Source organism: Rhinatrema bivittatum, chromosome 3 (assembly GCF_901001135.1).
Source record: "Rhinatrema bivittatum chromosome 3, aRhiBiv1.1, whole genome shotgun sequence".
In the NCBI taxonomy this organism is placed as follows: Eukaryota; Metazoa; Chordata; class Amphibia; order Gymnophiona; family Rhinatrematidae; genus Rhinatrema; species Rhinatrema bivittatum.
In genome coordinates, this window is record NC_042617.1 from 325,345,642 (window position 1) to 325,367,306 (window position 21,665).

Here is a 21,665-nt window from a genome sequence, read left to right on the forward strand (position 1 = left end):
ACCAATTAAACTCTGGAATTTGTTGCCAGAGGATGTGGTTAGGGCAGTTAGTGTAACTGGGTTTAGAAAAGGTTTGGATAAGTGTTGCGTCTGTCAATCTCAGACGACTTCGCCCCGTTTGTCTTACCTTGTTCTCGGCTCCTCCCGCTTACCTTGGGAAAATGGCTACCACCGCATCTGTAAGCCGTCCTCTTCAGCGTCCCCGGAACGGCTATGGTGTTGCCTCCCGCCATGTTCCTCCCAAGGTCCTACTAGGCTGCGCGCGTGTGCATGCTACCCACATCTTTATTCTAGCTATGGCGCGAACCTCGGGGGCGTCCCCCTCGAGTAACGTCACAGCGTCCAGGTATTTAGCCTGCCCTCACTTGCTAGCTAACCCAGTTAGCAAAGGCTGGAATGACTGGTATTCGGTTTGGACTCCTCCGGTCTACACTGGTCTGCTGCTTCCGTGCTGCCGCTGGATGCTCTCTCTCTCTGCCCTTCAGGGTAACTACTAACCTGGGTACCCGCTCCTCGGGGACCCTTCCTCTTCTTTCAGGTGCCTTACTGGGATCAGGTACTCGCTCCTCGACGGCCTGCTCTCCCTGCCTGGAACCATCTACTTCTGCCTGGTGGAAACCTTCTACATCACAGCTACCATCTAGTGAGTAGCTGGCTTGTTACGGCGGTTACTACCCCAAATCAAATAAGCCTGATACTTCACTTTCAATGCATATACAGCATAGTTCTCTGATTCAACGGCAGGGGAGAAGAAAAACTGATACTTCACACATCCAGAAAAGAGGGTTCGCACTCGCAAAGCAGGGAGTAGCTGGCTTGTTACGGCGGTTACTACCCCAAACCAAATGTGCCTGATACTTCACTTTCGATGCATATCCAGCATAGCTCTCTGCTTCAACGGCATGGGAGAAGAAAATCAACCAATAAGGGCTGTATAACAGTCTGGGTAAAACAAATAAACATGGGTGCAGATTGCTTATTGCGGCGGCTTCTACCCCTAACTAATCAAGCTAGATATTTCACTTGGATGCAGCTCCATCACTGCTCTCTACATTAAAGGTGGGGGTGGAAGGGAAATAGAACCAAGAGCTAAGAGAAACAGATAAGTATGAGAGAGAAAATTTGCAGGGCAGACTAGATGGGCCATTTGGTCTCCTTCTGCCGTCATTTCTATGTTTCTATGTTTCTATGTTAATCTAATTCTCAGTCTATCTCATCTACAGCTTTGCCGTGCTGGGAACCCTACACCGGAATCTCCCAATACCATCTTGGTGAGAAGGGCCCTCTGCCAAGGGTCCCTGGACTGCTACTTCAGAACCTGCTCACTACTGCCACCTCTGGTGGCTTACATCTGCTGTATAATAAAAGACAATTCAGTGTTTGTGCATCTTGAGCCCAGTACTGTGGCTCCTCACGGGGCTCCTCCCCGTGGGTGTGGTCATCTGCCACAGTACCCAAGAAACCACTCAAATACCTCAAAACCCTAACAATAAGTTCTTGGAGGAGAAATCCATTAACAGCTATTAATCAAATTGACTTAGGGAATAGTCACTGCTATTACTGGCATTAGTAGCATGGGATCTACTTAGTTTTTGGGTACTTGCTAGGTTACTAGCTAGGTTTGATTGGCCACTGTTGGTAACAGGATGCTGGGCTTGATGGACCCTTGGTCTGACCTGGTATGGCAACTTCTTATGTTCTGAAAAGCTTTCAAGAGGACACTAGTCCTCCTTTGGGTGATTTTGAAAAGAAAATGACACAGACAATCTCTTCAGTTGTTTGGAATAGTTTAATATGCGAAAGGTCATAACCACGGGTGCACGCTGATCACATAGGAAACCAAAGGTGAAATTAATGAGGGGCAGAAGGGAAAGGTTGTCTAGAAAATAGAACAGCACAAGTATGAGGAAGGATTCAATACCATACCCCACCCCCCTTGTATCTTCCAGCACACTAGGACTGTTATTTCACCAATATACGCTCAAGGAATGGAGGGGAATGGACAATAAGATGGGGGAAGAAGGGAAATCACACTACAAATGCATTGACATGTGTCAGGGGGAACGCATGCACCTTTCAGGTTGAAATGCTAGCTTGTTTTTCCTAACACCCATGCATAATGATCTATCTCTGTACATAATAAAATATATTTATATATTTATATGCATAATGCATTTATGCAAAGGAAAAGAACACACTCTTGGGATATCGCTTTGGAGAGGTATGCATACACTGGCATATCCGGACACTTACTGTACTGTGTACCAAGTTCTAGCTTAGCACTGGTGTCTGCCCACCCTACCCCACCCCTCATTCACACCTCCCAAAAGAAAACCAAAATTCCTCAGCTTCTCAGACTGTAAATCAGGACCACGGCAGCACCATCGTCAACTCTCATAGACGAATGGGGGACAGAGGTGCACTGCTGGAGTTTTGTTGCAGATGATCCAGTATTGGGTCTCCCAATCACCCGTGAAGCTGAGATGACCTCATCAGTCCGTGCTGACCTGTCCTGCTCCCCTTCACCAGCGTCCCAGGCTGGATCAAGGTCATCCTTGGGAGAAAGCTTTTTAAACTTTCTTCTAAAATAATAGCAACTAAAAAGTAACCCAGAGGACGTGTTTCAATGCACAACAGAGAAACGTTTCAGCTAATGCTACGTGGTTTGGGGGTCTGTTCTTCTAATATCCCCATAGGCATGCCGCTTACACTGTAAGCTCACTGTTACCAGCAATTCAAGGTAGTAGTGCCTCACAGATATTTCATATCTATTTAACTCACTCATTCACTAATATTTTTATTCCATAAAATCTTGTTAGGAATCTTAACATGTTTTGCAAAGGAAAAAAGGAAATGGGAGAGGTGGAGAGTAGAGCGTAGCTGCTGCTTCTTAGGATATATGAGTTAACAAAAAAAAATTAACTTCCACTGACAACAGCAGCAGATCACGTTCAGCTCAGCTTACCTAGGCTGCCCCAGCGGACAATCGCTGTCTATCTACACCCGAGGTGTGCGGTGCTGCTAATGCATTAAAGCGAGCCAGAATGACCTGGGCAGCAGGACACACGGTAAGAGAGGGCAGTGAGCACTACACAAAGGTCATTCCAACAATCGTCGGCCCTGAATCGATGCTTTTATGAAAAAACGCACACACGTACACACACGCGCACACACACACACATCCACACACAAATGTATGTACCATTAGAGTTAAGGGTAAACATAATAACCCAACAAACGCAAAATCTTAGGGGCACAAAATGCTTCTTCTTCAAAGGCTTACGTGCAGTGACCGATGGCTGACCTCAGTCAACGCCTCTGCCCTATGCTTTACACTTCAAACCTGCCTGGAAGAGTCTGTTTTAAAATGTGCAGCAAAGAAGAGCAAAAGAGGAGAAGAAAAAAAAAAAAAAAGATTAGAATTTGGAAAAACAAACCCCCAAACATCCCGGAAAGCGTAAAAATGTATTGAAAGGACGTGCGGGATGTCTATAAAACTCTGCTATAGCAGGAAACACAGTGTTCTTGAGCGAGGGTGAGGTGGGACGGGACAACAGCTCCCGCAGCGCGGCTGTTGCCCTTGCATCCCTGGCAAGAAGGAAGATTTCTGCATACTTTGAGCTTGTTAGTTTTTGTTTTTGTGGAGGAATCTGTTGCTGAAGGTGAAAAGGTAGGGGGACAGGGACAGGGTGGGGGAGACCCAGTAACAGTCTCTGCTTCTGCGGGAGAGCGATACAGGGAGCACAAACAACGCTGGACACCGTAAACTGTAGCACTGTCCACTCGCTAGACAGCAGATTTGGCAATACAGGTTCTCTCGTCAGTCTCTCGTCGGTCTCTTGTCAGTTGGCAGGCCTAGAGAGGGAAAGAGAAAAACAAAGTTTATTTTTGTTTTCTTAAGAAAGAAAATGTGACGGACACATAAAGCTTGACTTGTGTTATGACAGGAATCTGCCGCCACTGATTGTAACAGAAAGTCCTGCCCGCTGTGCGAAGTACTGCAATGAGAACTAACTCATCTTGTGCCCCCCCACTCCTCAGTGGTCTCCTAAGCTACTCGCTTACAAATCTCTGCTTCTTGTCTCCCGGTCAAAAGGGATGGGGAGAAGTGAAGAAACGGGCATGGGTTTGTAGAAGCTGCTGTTTTAATGAGGTGATTTTTTCATAATAACGAAGTCCCACAGTGCTATCAAATATGTAAAAACAAAACAGGAATGGCTTCCTTGCGTCTCAAGACCTGGTGCTGGGTGGTCACTCTGAGCAGCAAGAAGCTCCACCAACTGACTCCATGTCATCTGGACAAAAAAAAAAAGCCAGGTCTGCTCTTCACTCATTGACTTGTAGCTCCTTCTTCTCTTGAGAAAATCATGAAGTACAAGACCACAGATGGGGTAAAAGGAAATATACAGTGGCCTGTTCAGAAGACATGGGTTAGGCTGGTAACTCTGGGCAGCCAGCTCTGTTTACATTATGCCACATACACAGGTCTCAATCCATCCATACCGACCAATGCAAACAACACCAGCATGCACAGTGACTTCCTCACTCAACTGGATACCAGAAGGTGCAGAAAGTCATTTAATTTTATTTAGCCATATTTTTAACCCACAGGTCCAAAGTGCTGGTTCCTTACAAAGTAGAAACATTATATCCAGGATGGCTGCTCCCAGGCATGCCAGGGAAGTGCAGGTGCATGATTCACCTCTTGACTCACAGTGTGCACAATTATCTTTCAAGCCATTCTACAGCCAAGCCAGTTCTCGTCACTAGCTTCGTGGCATGTAGGGGAACCCTGGCTGGAGCGTCCCATGTAGGCCCTGCAATGGAGGTTCTTTTCCTCCAATGTGTTTCAATAGGAGATTTCTGGCATCTCCTTACTCCATTTCCAAATAGTCCTGTGGCTCCTATGTGCCACAGAAATGCAAATGTTGCTAGCCTACGGATGGGCTATGTTTAAAGTATCACTAAACAGAAGCAAACTCCTCTCAAATAGTCACTCACAACAAAGTGTCACACTTTAGAGAGGGAAATAGTCTTTTCAGCTATTTACCACCAACACGCATCAAAAAACTAGACTAGAGTCCGATTCACATTTACCCGTTCTAGTCCTCTCATGATTTTAAACACCTCTATCATATCCCCCTTCAGCTGTCTCTTCTCCAAGCTGAACAGCCCTAACCTCTTTAGCCTTTCCTCACAGGGGAGCTGTTCCATGCCCTTTATCATTTTGGTCGCCCTTCTCTGCACTTTTTCCTGTGCAACTATATCTTTTTTGAGATGCAGGGACCAGAATTGTACACAGTACTCAAGGTGCGGTCTCACCATGATACAGAGGCATTATGACATACACAATTTTATTTTCCATTCCCTTCCTAATAATTCCTAACATTCGGTTTGCTTTTTTGACTGCTGCAGCACACTGAGCTGATGATTTCAAAATATTATCCACCATGATGCCCAGATCTTTTTCCTGGGTGGTAAATCCTAATATTGAACCTAACATCGTATAAATACAGCATGGGCTATTTTTCCCTATATGCATCACCTTGCACTTGTCCACATTAAATTTCATCTGCCATTTGGATACTCAATCTTCCAGTCTCACAAGGTCCTCCTGCAATTTATTTATTTATTTAGAGATTTTATATACCGACATTAGTGGGAAACATAATGCCGGTTTACATAATAACTGAGAGCAGGTGGAAATTACAATTAACAGGAGGGGGGGGGGGGGGTAGAGAACAGACAAAGAGGCCGAGGGGCCGTAAAATGTGCAAACGATGCATATAGAGTATATAATACATGATAATAGATTATGTAACAAAATTGGAACAAGGTAAACAAGATAAGAACAGAACTTTTGTACAGCAAACCGAACGATGTTATGCAGGCTCAGTTGAAAAGGGAGGGAGGAGAGGGAGGAGGAGGCGGACTAGTTGGGATATGCTTGTTTGAAGAGCCAAGTCTTTAGTTTCTTTTTGAATTTGGCAGGACAGGGCTCAAGGCGAAGAAAGGAGAGAAGAAAATTCCATCGTGAGGGGCCAGCTATAGAGATGGCACGATCCCTTGTGGATGAGAGGTGTGCCTTCTTTAGAGAAGGTACCTGGAGGGTGCCTTTATTGTTTGATCTGGTGGGACGGTTGGAGAGGGTAAGACTGAGAGGTTCGTCTCGCCTGCTGGAGTTGTGACAAAAGATAGATTTATGGATGATGGAGAGTGATTTGTAGAGGATGCAAGATGGAATGGGGAGCCAGTGTAAATCTTTGAGGATAGGGGTAATGTGGGTGGATTTCTTGGCATTTGTGATGGTCCTGGCAAATGTGTTCTGGAGCATTTGGAGGGGTTTTATTGTGGAATAGGGCAGCCCGAGCAACAAAGAGTTGCAATAGTCCAGTTTGGAGGATAGGGTGGCCTGAATAACTGTGCGGAAGTCAGGAGAATATAGTAGAGGTTTTAGTTTTTTTTAGGACATTCAGCTTATAGAAGCCCTCTTTGAGGATGGAGTTGATATGCTTCTTTAGATTCAGGTGTTGGTTGAGAATGACACCAAGGTCTCTCACGACAGGCTTGGAAGAAATGACTTGATAGGCGGGATCTGTGGAGAGTGCAAGTTTAGGGGTTTGGTGTGGTGAGATGAGATGAGGAGCAGTTCAGTTTTGTTGGGGTTTAAGGCCAGGTGGAGGTTTGTGAGCAGGTGATTGATGGACACTAAGCAAGACTCCCAGTGCTTTAAGGCCTCGGAAAGTGAATTTCGGATGGGGATAATGATTTGGACGTCATCTGCGTATAGGTAGAAAGTGAGGCCTAGGTCAGATAGGAGGTGACATAGCGGTGTGAGATAAATGTTAAATAGGGTGGAGGAGAGGGAGGATCCCTGCAGAACACCTTGAGACAATGAGTAATGTGTGGATTCTGCATTACCGATTTTAACAGAGAACTTTCTGTTGGATAAATATGATTTGAACCACAGCAGGGCTAGGCCGGTGATTCCAATTTCAGATAGACGGCTGAGGAGGAGATTGTGACTGATGGTATCAAAGGCTACTGAGATGTCCAATAGGGCCAGGAGGTAGTAGTGACCTTGGTCCAGACCTCTGATGAGGTGGTCGGATAGTGAGAGTAAGAGGGTTTTTGTGTTAAGGTGTTTGTGAAAACCAAACTGGGATGAGTGGAGGAACTTGTTGCTTTCAAGATAGTAAGAGAGTTGGGCATTGACTATCTTTTCCATAATTTATCACAATCCACTTGTGATTTAACCACTCTGAATAATCTTGTGTTATCTGCAAATTTGATCAACTTACTTATCATACCCCTTTCCAGATCATTTATAAATATATTAAAAAGCACCGGTCCAAGTGCAGATCCCTGATGCACTCCACTGTTTACCCATTTCCACTGAGAAAATTGTCAATTTAATCCTACTGTTTCCTGTCTTTTAACCAGTTTGCAATCCACAAAAGGACATCGACTCCTATCCCATGACTTTTTAATTTTCTTAGAAGCCTTTCATGAGGAAATTTATCAAACACCTTCTGAAAATACAAATATACCACATCTACTGGTTCACCTTTGTCCACATATTTATTAACCCCTTCAAAAAATGTAGCAGATTTGTGAGACAAGACTTCCCTTGGGTAAATCCATGCTAGCTATGTCCCATTAAACCATGGATTTCTATATGCTCTGTGATTTTATTCTTTATAACAGTTTCCACTATTTTTCCCAGCACTGAAGTCAGGCTCACTGGTCTATAGTTTCCCAGATCACCTCTGGAGCCCTTTTTAAATATTGGAGTTACATTGGCTACTTTCCAGTTTTCAGGTTCAATGGATGATATTAATGATAGGTTACAAATTTTTTGAGTTCTTTCAGAACACTGGGGTGTATACCTTCTGGTCCAGGTGATTTGCTACTCTTTAGTTTGCCAATCTGGCCTACTCCATCTTCCACATTCACCGTGATTTGGTTCAGTTCATCTGAATCATCACCCTTGAAAACCCTCTCCGGAATGGGTATCTCCTTAACATCCTCCTCAATAAACACTGAAGCGAAGAATTTGTTTAGTCTTTCCGCAATGGCCTTATATTCCCTAAGTGCCTCTTTAACCCCCTGACCATCCAACAATCCAACCGACTCCCTCGCAGGCTTCCTGCTTTGGATATATTTTTTAAAGTTTTTATTATGAGTTTTTGCCTCTATGGCCAACTTCTTTTCAAATTCTCTCTTAGCCTGTCAAATCAATGTTTTCATTTAACTTGCCTATGATTATGATTTTTCCTATTTTCTTCAGATGGATCATTCTTCCAGTTTTTGAATGAAGATCTTTTGGCTAAAATAGCCTCTTTTACCTCACCTTTTAACCATACTAGCGATTGTTTGGTCTATAACTGGCTTTTACGGCATTATGGTTATCTCTTTCTCGTTTCTATTTTAAACTGGTTTGCACTTTATTAATTTCACTTGCATTCAGAAAGCAGTTTTGAATGTTCCTGCAGAAAATATTTTTTCATTCACATATTTTATTGAAACTGCTATTAGTAGATTAGGTGTTTATTTTAAGGGAATTAGCTAATGTTCCCTCTAAGGATTGGGTTGCTGTGAGCATAAATTTAATAGGCTTTTTGCATCAGAGAAAGTAGTGCTCACCAGGTAATGCAGGAGGGTGGACTGTGTTCTAGGGCATCTGGCAGCAGCATATTTTCTGGTGCACCACCAACTTCAGTAGTCACCCTACGCCCCTGCTCAACACAGATGGGATTTCTACTTGTGAAGATTCTATTGTTCATTTAGTCTATTGTATGATCTTTATCCTGTTGTACTCTATGCCATCTCGGACATAAAGCGCCACCCCGCCACCAAGATGCTCCTATCTGTCATTGCAGTATAGCACTATCCCATTGGTTATCCTCTTTCCACCATGTCTCTGAGATGCCAATTATGTCTACCTCATCATTTACTGCTATACACTCTAATTATCCCATCTTACTTCTTAAGACTTCTGGCATTAACATACAAACATTTCAAAGTGAGTTTTTTGTTTGTATTTACATTCTGCTTTTCAGTTGATAGAGATAATTTGGAATCTTTAAGCTCAGGGGAGTTTTTAATTATAGGCATGTGGGCCACTTTTCTTATTATTGGAACCTCACTGTTGGGATGCCCTAACTCAAATGCTTCATTAGTATCCTTCGAAGATACCTCCCTCTGAACCATGCACCTGCTGAGTGATTGCTGGCTTTCCCCTTTGCTCTAGTTTAAAAGCTGCTCTATCTCCTTTTTAAAGGTTAGCGCCAGCAGCCTAGAAAGTTAAAAAAGGTTTGGACAGGTTCCTGGAGGAAAAGTCCATTAACCATTTTAAGGTGGAGTTGCAGAAATCCATTGCTTATTCTTGGGATAAGCAGCTTGGAATCTATCAACCCCTTGGGATCATGCCAGGTACTTGTGACCTGGCTTGGCCACTGTTGGAAACAGGATACTGGGCTTGATGGACTTTTGGTCTGACCCAATATGGCAAGTCTTATGTATTTATGGAGACTGTGAAACCCTACATTTCAAGAACCCACCAAAAAGGAGGTACAGGTTCTGTCAATTGCATATTTGCTTTGTATTACTATGATTCTGATTATGTTATCCATTGAGACCTGTGAATAGGTGGGTTACATTTTTTTAGGTAACTAAATAAAATAAATAATGATAGAATGATATAAAAGCTAATAAATAAAATAAAAATATAAGCTTTGGCCCATAGATCAAAACACTCATAATACAAGTGCAAGGGATGGTTGTTGAGTCCGTCAGTCCTAGACGGCTTCGCCCCGTTTGCCTCACCTTATCCACGGCTCCTCCCGCTTACCTGGGAAAGATGGCTACCACTGCATCTACAAGCCGATCTCTCTGGCGTCCCCGGAACGGCTATGGTAAGCCTCCCGCCATTGCTCCTCCCAGGTACCTACTAGGGTGCACGCGCACGCACAACCCACGTCTTTGTACCACCCTTGGCGCAAACCTTGAGGGTGTTCCCTCATGCTGACATCACACCATCCGGGTATATTACCTTCACTAATTTGCTAGCTCGTTGAGTTAGCAAGGACTCAAATCCGTTCCTGTCTACGCTACTCTGCCGCTTCCGTGCTGCCACAGGAAGCTCTCTCTCTGCCCTTCGGGGTAACTGCAAACCTGGGTACCCACTCCTCGGGGGCCCTCTGCTTTATTTCAGGTGCCTTACAGTAAACAGGTACTCGCTCCTCGAGGGCCTGCTCTCCCTGCCTCGATGCCTGTACCTTCTACAACAGACCTGGTGGAATCGCATATCAACAGTAACACCTAGTGAGTTCTCTAACTCTCAGTCTATCTCATCCACAGTATCTCCTCGCTGGAAGACCTGCTGTGGAACCTCCTGACGTCATCAAGGAGAGAAGGGCTCCCTCTGCTGAGGGCCCTGAGACTGCAACTACAGACTGCCTCACTACTGCCACCTCTGGTGGCTCTCTTCAAGCTGCTAATAAAAGAACTATCTTGTGTTTTCTGTAGTACAAGTCTAGCCCAGTGCTGTGGCTTCTCACGGGGCTCCTCCCCGTGGGTGTGGTCATCTCCACAGCACCCAAGGATCCACTAAAACACACGTAACCATAACAATGGTCTTTTTCATTGGTAAAACTGCTCATGGCATATGTTTATATATTAAGTCTCTTCAAGTTATGAGAAAATTGTAAAAACAATAAAAAGTCACAGAAATAAAGTTTACTAAAAAAAAGGTGAAAACGGCAGGATGAATGTGTAAACGGGTCTTAATCAATCAGAATGTTTCCATAAGGTCAGAATGGAATAAGGTTGAACGTCTTTCAAATCCACCACAACCATGCTTCAATGAGACACAATCATTAATTATTCCTTAGAAAGCTTTCTAAAGTTCACTGATGTTTTCAAGGTTGTATTTTCATGAAAAAAATTCATGCTGAGGAGGTGTTTTTCTTTCAGAGGAATTATTTTGTCTCACTGTGAGAACGGTTGTGCTGGCTTTAACAGATACTGATATTATGATCCTCTGTTTTTCAGTTTTCTTTTCTGCTATGGGTTGTTTTTTTTGGCAATTTTCTCATGACTTGTAGAGACTTTCTATAAGTTCAGATACCATTTTGTTTGCCATTTGGACAGGTGCCCATGGAAATGGTTGATCCTAGCTTTTCTTATTATTTTATCTTTTGTCACAATCAATGCAGAAATCCAAAAGTAGGGAGGTTGCAAATACGAGAAGGGGGGCCCCAGGATTCCCAGGTCTGTTTTCTGCTGCACGCAACAGCATTCATGACCATTTTTATTTTTACATATGCCAAGTAATAACATGCGTGTTTGATTCGGTGGGTAAATCGTAGTGTATCAGTAATTACTAAGAGGTGAATTTTAAAAACCCAACGCACACATTATTTAGGGGATGCGCGAAGAAATTGGGATCGTGCGTGCTGAACGCAATATGAAAGCCGCCCAAGATACGCACGTGTCTCCCACTGTACACACATCTCAAAAGTTTTCAAAATGGGGCGGGGCGTGGGCATGGTCTGGGCATTTTGTGGTGTGAACCTGAGATGTTTGCATATCTACTGATGCGACCCAGTGAGCGGAGTGGCTCCCTGCCATGTAACTTTACTTCTGCTATTGTGCCGTAAAAGTTAAAATTTAAAGAAAACTAGGCAGTTCTATGGGGTTTTTAGGGTCGGGACTAACTTGGGGAAGTGAAGGCTGTCAAACCAGAGGGGGTTGGAGGATCAATTTCTTAACTGGGTGAACTGCGGACAAACTGGTAAAGCTGGGAATGGCGTCACGCATCCCTTTTAAAATTCTCCGATTTACGTGGTACAAGCGTGATTTTGCGCATATGCAGGTGCTCACTTAAAACTTGGCGCACATGTGCGTGTAAGCCAGGCTATTTTATAACATGTGTGAAAATATATGTGTATTTTATAAAATGACAGTGTGCCTGGGTGCAGATCAACATGTGTGCGCAAATGTGTGCACGCATAACGGTTTGAAAGTTACCATCCCTGATTTTTGCAACCTGTAATAATTGTAAAGGTCATTGAGCAGATCACTGATGCCATATTAAGTCTACGGTAATGAAAGGTTAGGAAAGTGATTATCTTATAGGGGGTTAGTCTTGTGATAAGCATTTATTGAGAGCTTTCCTACCTTGTAAGTATGGAACACAGGAATATAATAGATGACATCGAAAAATATCTACCAACACATCCAGTCTATCTAATCCTGTTCACACTGCAAGGATATATTCCCGCTGCCGGCCATAGGGTGTGACCACTTGTAGGATCTCTCTCCTTACCCAGGACAGTTTTTCTGTTTTCCTCACTTGTACTCTAGATGAGCATATAAGATTCTCTGTTTAGTTCGTGAAACCTCCCCTCACAAGAGACAGAGGTTTGAGCATGATACCATTTAAGTGATCTGAAGCAGAGAATAAAAAGGAGGACAATGCAACTATGTAACTTGAGCCGCCAGCCTAGGAAATTGAAAAGATCATCAGACCCTTTACTGTGAATGTACTTACATGACCACTGAATAGATGAGTCACAGATTCAGGTAGGAGATTTGTATGTCACAGCCCCCTGAACTTCTTCTAGTAATTTAGTAGGAAATAGCACTAAAAAAATCAGAGGATTCAAACTCCTAAATTACAGAACTATGACTGGGAAAGGGATTTATGAGAGAAATGTACTGAAAAACAGTCCTAGGAAGCAAACAGATTTTCACCCTGAGAAGGGTATTCAGATATGTGAATACTAAGTTCCCAGACAAAGGGGGAGATGGCCAGGCAGGATAGAGGGGCATGCACATGGTCTCTCTCTGTGTTCCTGCTTGGGTCTTGGCCTTTTGGCTGAGAGGTGACCCATACAGGGTCAGACAACAGATAAAGCAAAAGCTAGGCTGAGAGAAAGTGACTTATCCAGGCTGGGTAACAGCACATGACTAGTCATGAGCTTAGTGGAGGTAAAAATCACTGAGAGCTGAGATTGTGGAGCGCCAGAACCACTGAACTTCCTATTAGCAATGTACATAGTCATGCAGACAGGTATATTCTTGTATAGTCTAATAAACTTGTATATAGTTGTACATACTGCCAGACTTGTTCACAGTCCCATTTATTTTTCCTGGGGTGAAGAGAGGGAAATCCCACCCACTAACACCTTCTTCCACAGGTGGAGGCACCAGGTGCCAAGAACGTGAGGACCGACGGAGTCTGCCCTAGGGGGGCTCCTGCCAGGTCGGTCCTGGACCCAGGAATGTCCCACGAGGTAAGCGGTTAAGGGGGTGTTACATTCGCACCCAGCATCCTCCCTTCCCCTGTCTAACCACAATGCTTTCTAATACTTTAAATAGCTACCGATACTAACATAGCTGTTGCCAGACCATTTGCTCCTGTGTAGATAGTAGACTGACCCAGCTATGCGAGCACCTGCCTTTTCGCTATGACTTCTCATTATTACTATATTTGCAGCCTGTCAGACACTCTCAGCTTCTAATTAATTCTATCACTGCAGCCTGCTGCAGAGGCCAGCTGCGTGGTGGCCTGCATTTCCTCTAGGACATCTAACATTTCATATTACCCCTTTTGCCATTCATTCTGGCTGCCTCAACACTCGTCATTGAATCATTCTAGTAGGGCACTTCATACAATTGAACACATGCTGCTAAGTGTTTAAACTTACATTGCAAGTAACTATAGTTCTGCTTATAAATTGTTTTCTTTCATTTTTATATGGTGCTCCTTGGTTGACTCATGACTTACTCAGCAGCTGCAACACAGAACAACTTTTATGGAATCCTGCAGACTTATATGCATGAGAACTGCATGAAAACATCTTGAGTGAATTTATGGGACAGTGCACTACATGTTATGCACCCCAAAGTAAAGAACTGAAACATGGCACTATATCAGGTGTAAGAAAATAAGTTTATCACTAAGAAAAATATCATTTGAATTTTTTCAAGTTGAATTGAACATCTATAAGAACATAATGTTGTGATTCCGTTCGCGGAAGGCCGCGCAAGTGGCTTACTCACCTTCTGATGCGGCCTTGTGCCGCTGCTCCTGTCTCCTGTGCTGGCTCCCAATGCAGGCTGGACGCTGCCTTGCCTCTCTGTGTGGTTGGAGAGCCGCCGCAGCTGTCTGTTCCATACGGCGCTGAGATGCCACTGTCGCCACTGCATGTTCCCACGGCCTGGAGCACCTCCATAGCTGCCGTCTGCTTCTTGTGTGGTCTCTCTTCTACCAGTGCTCTCCCTAGGCATGCGCGCCACAGCACCGCCTTTAAAGGGCCCGCGGCGGGAAATTCCATGGCGCCTCCCAATGATGTCATCTTCAGCCAGCTCTATAAAAGGCCTCTTCAGTCTTTGCTCCTGGCCTTCGCAAAGGTCTGCTTGCACTTTCAAGGTCCTCCAAGTTGCCTTTTCCGTGCTCCTGGTCTCTCGTTGATTCCTGGTTCCTATCTTCAGCATCTTCATTCCTGAGTCCAAGTCTTCATTTCTGCATTCCATGTCTTGCTCCTGATTCAAAGTCTTTGCCCTGTCCAGAGTCTTTGTTTGCTGGTCCAAGTCTCCAGAAGTCCCTTGGTTTTAAAGCTTTGTTCCGAGTTCCTGAATTCCAGGGTCCTGTCCCTGAGTCTAAGTTCGAGTTCCTGAATTCTGTCCCAGTCTTCGGAGTTCTTGTTCCAGCTTCCACCTTGTTTCCTGAGTCCAGTACCTGCACCGCTATTGGCATGGTCCTCGACCAGCCCACTGGTTGTGTAGGGGGCACAGAGGTGCCGGACCTCCTCAAAGCTTTCGTTAAGTTCCAAGTTCTGATGCCAAGTCCTCATTAAGTTCCAAGTCCAGAGTTTATGCCGTCATCGGTGTCATCCTTGGCCAGCCCATGGGCTGTGCAGGGTGCGCTGCGGCGCAGGGCTCTCCATGAGTTTCAACTGAGTTCCAAGTCTTCAGGGCTTTCATCATGTCCATTCAGAGTAGTTAAATCACAAGCAGATTGTGATAAATTGCAGGAGGGATTTGCAAGACTGGAAGACTGGGCATCCAAATGGCAGATGAAATTTAATGTGGGTAAGTGCAAAGTGATGCATATAGGGAAAAATAATCCATGCTGTAGTTACACAATTTTAGGTTCCATATTAGGAGGTACCACCCAGGAAAAAGATCTAGGCGTCATAGTGGATAATACATTGAAATAGAACAGTGCTCTCTTGTGAAGAGGAAACTCACTCAAAGATGAGATTTGTGCAATGTTCTCTCAACCTAGCTTGATGGACTCTCTACCTGGGTAACATCAAGGTAGGTTGAGAGAACACTGCACACATCTCATCTTTGAGTACGTTTCCTCACTCCGAAGGTCATCAAATCTTCACAAGAGAGCACTGTTCTGTTCGCACGTCTCACTTTGAATGTCAATGTGGCCCCTAACCCCTACACTAATACCTAAACCTCACCTCAAGTTACTAGGTGAGCCTCCCATAGAGATATAAATACCTATCTAGTGGCAGGGCACTATGGCTAGGTGCTCTTTCTTTCTTGCTCTCTCACACTCTCTGTCAGATCAAGTTCAGCAGCCTGTTTTCAATAGTGGCCAATCCCAGCTATAAGTACCCAAACACTAAGTAGGTCCCATGCCAGTAATAGCAGTGTCTGTTCTCTAAGCCAATTTGATTAATAGCACTTAATGGACTTCTCCTCCAAGAACTTATCCAAATCTTTTATAAAACCCAGCTACATTAACTGCACTAACCACATCTTCTGGAAGCAAATTCCAAAGCTTAATTGTATGTTGAGTGAAAAAGAGTATTCTCTGATTAGTTTTAAATGTGTTACTTGCTATCTTCATGGAGTGCCCCCTTGTCCTTCTTTTATCCGAAAGGCCCGTAACCCCTACACTAATACCTAAACCTCACCTTGAGTTACTAGGGCTTCACAAAACAGTAACTCCTCCTCTTTTTCAGATTTGCATCGCATTTTGATAAATGACCCTATTTATTTGTTGTTTTCTCAATTGGACAGGTATTGGTCGCGCACTGCTGTCTTTTTATAAGTAGGGCTAGAGCTAATGTGCCTAGTAGTAGAGGGAGTTTGTGTTGCTGTTATTGAAATAACATCAGACTATCTTTTTTTATAGTGAGTTGTATGGGCAATGTTCTAGTTCTGCTTTATACCCATTACTGAGGGTTGGGGGTGGGATGGGGTTAGCTTTGTGACTTTCATGTGTTCAATGTGTCTCGCCTGTGAGGACCATCTATCAGGTGTGTCCCGACAGAAAAAAGGTTGAGAACCACTGCTCTAGAGCATCTGTCTGGGCTTGCAATACGTAAGAAGATGCCAAACTGGGTCACACCGAGGGTCCATCAAGCTCAGTATCCTGTTTCCAACAGTGGCCAATCCAGGGTATAATTACTGGCAAGTACCCAAACATTAAATAGATCCCATGCTACTAATGCTGGTAATAAGCAGTGGCTATTTCCTAAGTCAACTTGACTAATAGCAGTTTATGGACTTCTCCTCCAGGAGCTTGTCCAAACCTTTTTTTAAACCCAGATAAGCTAACTGCCTTAAGCCCATCCTCTGGTAATGAATTCCAGACATGCATATGAGAAAAGGATCTTTTCTATTAAGACTTCAGAACCACTATACCACTGAGCAGTTCTTGTTATAACTTTGAAGTATTAATACAGGGAGCTGGTGAATGTATTTTGTTGTATATTTTTATTGTCACCACTTTGGAATTATTGCTTTTTTATCTGATATAACCTTAGCCAGAATCAATATTACATCGCCAAATTCTGCACTCCTTTGCAGTCAGACATGCATAGCTATATCTCATGTCTTTACTTGATAATAAGAAAGTACACACACTGCCTTTCTATGTATGTATAACCCCTGGCTGAGGTCCTCACTGAGGAGTCCATGGGCCACCTCCAATTCCCAGGGCTTAAGCTTTCCAAACCTCCTATACTGTCCTTAAATCCCTCTATTTCCTGAATTCCCTGCCGGGAATGTGGGGAAAGACTGATCTCCAAGGTGCAAAGGCTTAGAGATCAGTCTTCCCCATCCCTCCACATAACTTTGTTTATAATTAAGGCAAAAATGAAGTGATTGACCATAAACAAGTCTTGAAATCCATTACATAATTTGGCTCCAATAAGCCTGTGACTCTTTATTGATGTTTTAATTTACTCTTCTGTTTCCATGTCCTTCCCATTTGCAGGGGTAATTTTGGAGGTCCCTCCCAGAAGTGGTAGAATAGGATTCTTCACTAAATTTAGATGGTGTATAACACAATCCCACTTGTCATACTTTAATCCAGATGACTGCTCTTTATCCAACCTCTTTCAATATATCCTGATATGTGCTTATTCCAGATACTAGCCACAGTTCTTCTTTCCTCCATTTTTTCTCCTCCTCCCAGGAATGAATATTAATCCATTCCTCAGGTTGACCTTTGAAGGGTCCTTGGATCTCTCTGAGTGAAAGACTCCTAAAAAAAACTCCTTTCTTCCTGAACATGACTAAATTCCATGGGCCCTGGGAACTTTAGTTACTGGATCAAACAAAACAATCCAGACTCCCAAAAGCAACAAACGGTGAAGGACAAAACTTCCTCCAAAGCAAAATCCAAAAAGAAGCAAAACAGATTCTCAAAAAAGAAATTAGTTAGCCAGGTGCTTATACCCTGGATTGGCCACTGTATGTGTACACCAGAAGAGAGGAGGTACAGGGAAGATATGATACAGAACTTCAGATATCTAAAAGGTTTTAACTGTTATGACTTGTGAGAGTATGAACCCTGGGCCGAGGTGAGAGGTGTCTCCGCCCACAGGGAGGAGCCCTGTGAGCCTCACCGTCGGTAGGCGAGGTCTCACTGGTGCCAGATACAATAGGGAAATAGAGACTTTATTAATAGAGGAGAAAGGGCACAGCCCGCAGAGTGGGAGGTGTTGTATATTAAAGTTTTGAGCAGAGGGGTATACCCAAGAATGATGCCTCCAATGAGAAGATCCGGTAGTGGCCCGCAGAGCAGGGTACGCCAGGCAGTCTCTCAGTAGTGTAGAAATACCTCAGATGTGAAGATTCGTTAGTGGCTCGCGGAGCGGGGTACGCCGGAGAAGTGTCCCAGAGGTGGAAAAGGAAAGGTAGTCCGAGGTGCAGGAACCCCGAGGAGGATCCTGTAGTGGGTAGTGCGGAGTGACCTGCAGCGCAGGGTATACTGGAGCAAATCCCACGATGAAGCTGGATAGTTGAAGTCCGTAGGAGCTAGGAACTCACAGAAGATGATTCCAGGAGAGGTCCCGTGAGTGGAACAGATCAGCCCAAGGCAGAAGGCCCTCCGAGGAGCAGATGACCAAAGACGAGGAAGGACCCCCGAGGAACGAGGGAACTCCTTGCTAACTCGTCAAACTGAAGGGCCAGGCAGCTTAAGTACAAGAGGTGAACGACGTCATCCGGAGGGGACGCCCTCGAGGTTCCTGCCAGGATGTGTACAAAGGTGGCCCATGCGTGCACTTGCGCGACTAGGTAATTCCTGAAACAAGATGGCGGTCAGCAGCGCCCATGCCGACCCGGGAACACCGGGCTGGTCGGTGGTGGTTGGCAGAGGCCGCCAATCTTCCTAGAGATGACAAGGCAGCACAAAAAGAAGTGAGCATAAGTGGTCGCAACCGTCTGCGACCGATGGGCGTAACATTAACAATGATCAAACCTTTTTCATTGGAAAGAAATCAGTAGTACTAGGCGTCATGAAATGAAACTCTGGGGAGGATGAATCAGAACAAATGTCAGAAAATATTTCTTCACAGAGAGGGTGGTGGATGCCAGGAATGCCCTTCCAGCGGAGGTGGTGAAGACAAAAACAGTCAAAGAATTCAAAGAGGAATGGGATAAACACTGGATCTCCAAAGGCTAGAGGATGGAAATGAGATAAGTGTGCAGGGGGGTAACTTGTTGGTATAGCGGTTACTACCCTTAGCAGAAGGCATGGAGATTAGTACCCCTAACCAATTTGATTTATGCTTTTAATGTAACTGCAACATTGCTCCCCGCATAGTTAACAGGGGGAAGAGAGGATCTGGATTCAGACGACAACTGAGGGTCCCGACTTCCATGGTCTGGGATACTGATACTCAGACATAAGGGAAAATGAACAGGACTGCTTTTATGGCCAAGTCCTAAAGGAAACAAAGAAAGCATGCATGGGAGTAACCAATAAGCCTTGATGTTTTTGATGCAACTCCAACATTGCTCTCTGCTTCAATGGCAGGGGGAGAAGGGGAGTTGGATTCGGACAGCAACCGATGAGGGCCCCGACTTTTATACGCTGAGGAACTGATGAGCATGAAGGTAACCTGCACAGAGCAGCAGTTACTACCCTTAATAGAAGGCATGGGATTACTACCCCTTAACTAATAAGCCTTGATGGTTTTGATGCAACTGCAACATTGCTCTCTGCTTCAACAGAGAGGGTGGGGTAGAGGAAACGAGGAATTTGGATTCAGAGACAATCAACATGAGCCATGAAATTTTACAGTCTGGAGAAATGATGTGCAGACATTAGGGAAAAACACAGGACTGCTTCTACCAAATCCATAAACAAAGCACGTCAAGCAGCACTGACTGATCCATGGGGGTAACCTGCAAGGCATGGCACATACTACCACGGGAAGCTTGCTGGGCAGACTGGATGGACCATTGGTCCTTTTCTGCCATCATTTCTATGTTTCTATGTTTTTTTCTTGCATCTGACCCAGACCTTACTCCTAAAGGTCCCAGGGAACATCTGTCTAAATAAAAAGAACAAAACAGGCACAGGCAAACACAATCCTGAATCCTCAAAGGTCAACTCAAACATCCATATCATAAGAACATGGGTCAGATCAAGGGTCCATCAAGCCCAGCATCCTGTTTCCAAAAGTGGCCAATCCAGGTCATAAGAACCTGGCAAGTACCCAAAAAAGGTTTTTCATCTCATTTATTTTTGCCAGAGGGAGAGATAATTTGCCTTTAGTAATTCCAGAGTGGGAATTTGAATGCTGGCTTCCCTTGTGCAGGGCCCATTGCTCTGACCACTAGGCTACTACTCCTCTCCTCTCTAGATGTTTCCATCTTTTATAGTAGTAAGAGGCAATCAATACTGCAGCCCACATGGGGGGAGCAATACACCAACTAAAGATATTTCTCTTTTACCTACACAGTTGGTATATCCCTACACCCAGTAGGGCTTTCTATATATTTATTTATTTATTATTATTATTATTATTTTTTTTTTTTATATACCGACATTCGATCTCAATTGAGATATTGAACTCAATGTAGCCTGGCCGAGAAATATGCGGGCCCTAGAGGGATCAGGCATCCTGCTTGGGGTCAGGGGTGTACGTGGCAAACTGGAAAAGGTGTTAGGAAAGAGAAGTGGCCCTTTAGAAGGTGTCCAGGTGTCATTCCACCTCCTCCTTCAGGTACCAGGGCTGCCTGCTCTCCCTCTACAGGAGGCAGGGTTTAACCAGTTAAGTGACCTTTTATCTACTTTCCCCATCATTGAAGCTCCTCAGCTGCAGGGTATTTCAGTGGAGAAGCAAGCCTTCTCCTTCTCTTTCAGCACAAGAGCCTGATTTTCAAAAGGCTTCACCTGCAGAAATTCGTGATTGTGAGTGTAAATTGGCATTTGAACATCAGTCTGGGGTCTGTGTGTGTAAAAATATGCGTGGAACACAATTTAGGGCATACGTTTGCACGTACAGTATGTAGGCATTCTGGGAGGTGGGGGGGGGGGGGCGGGCAGAGTTAAGGTAGGGAAAGGATATACACATATTTTTATTGTATGCATGTAACTCTACATACAGAAAATGACACCTATCCTCGAGCAGTTGTAACTTTCAGGCCGATGCATATACAGGTCGATCCTGTAAGGCCGTGGTAATAACAGTGCGGCAGTGTCAGGCGCACCCTTCCTCCCCGCACGCACAGTTCTCTTCACTAACTCCCCGATACTCTCCTCTAATCGCATGCAAATGGATGCCGCGGCTTTAAAGCGGTAGGGAAGGGTTATGCCCGCGTAACCCATTTTACTGTATAGGCGCTTAATACAGCGCCTATACAGTAACCAGGGTGCGCTGGTACCTGTCATTTCAAATGTCATTTCAAATGACATTTGAAATGACAGGCACCATGAAGTGAAAAAAAAAAATACCAAAATATGTAAAAACCTGAATGTTCAAAAAAAAATAAATTTTAAATACCTGTCGGAGGGCCGCGTGGGTCCAGGCGGCGGCGGCGGGAGCCGGGTGGTCGCGTGTTAAATCTAGGCCGCGGGCGGGTGGGCGCCTGTTCCAGGCGGCAGCGGCAGCGGCGGCGGGGGGACACGCTTTAGTTCGAGACGGTCGGTGGGCGGCGGGTGGTCGCGTGTTAAATCTAGGCCGGGTCGCACAGGCGCGCATTCATTCATCCAGGCGGAGGAGCCGGCGGCGAAAGCGGCCGGCTCCGCCTGAATGAATGCGCGCCTGTGCGACCCCTGCGATTCGGCGCTCAAGGCAGTCACAGCATTCATTCACTGCCGGTGGGGGCTGCCGGGGCAGCCCCCACCGGCAGTGAATGAATGCGACCCCTGCGATTCGGCGCTCAAGGCAGTC

General features: G+C 44.8%; 1 protein-coding gene across 1 annotated transcript in view; it reads right to left on the reverse strand.

Moving 5' to 3' along the window:
* Window positions 1–1,770: 1,770 nt before the first annotated feature.
* FOXO3 (forkhead box O3) overlaps window positions 1,771–21,665 on the reverse strand; it is a 256,259-nt gene continuing 236,364 nt past the window's right edge. Inside the window, exon 3 of the mRNA XM_029595304.1 lies at window positions 1,771–3,855. The gene's annotated coding sequence lies outside the window, so the exon portion shown is untranslated. The remainder of the gene's footprint in view (window positions 3,856–21,665) is intronic.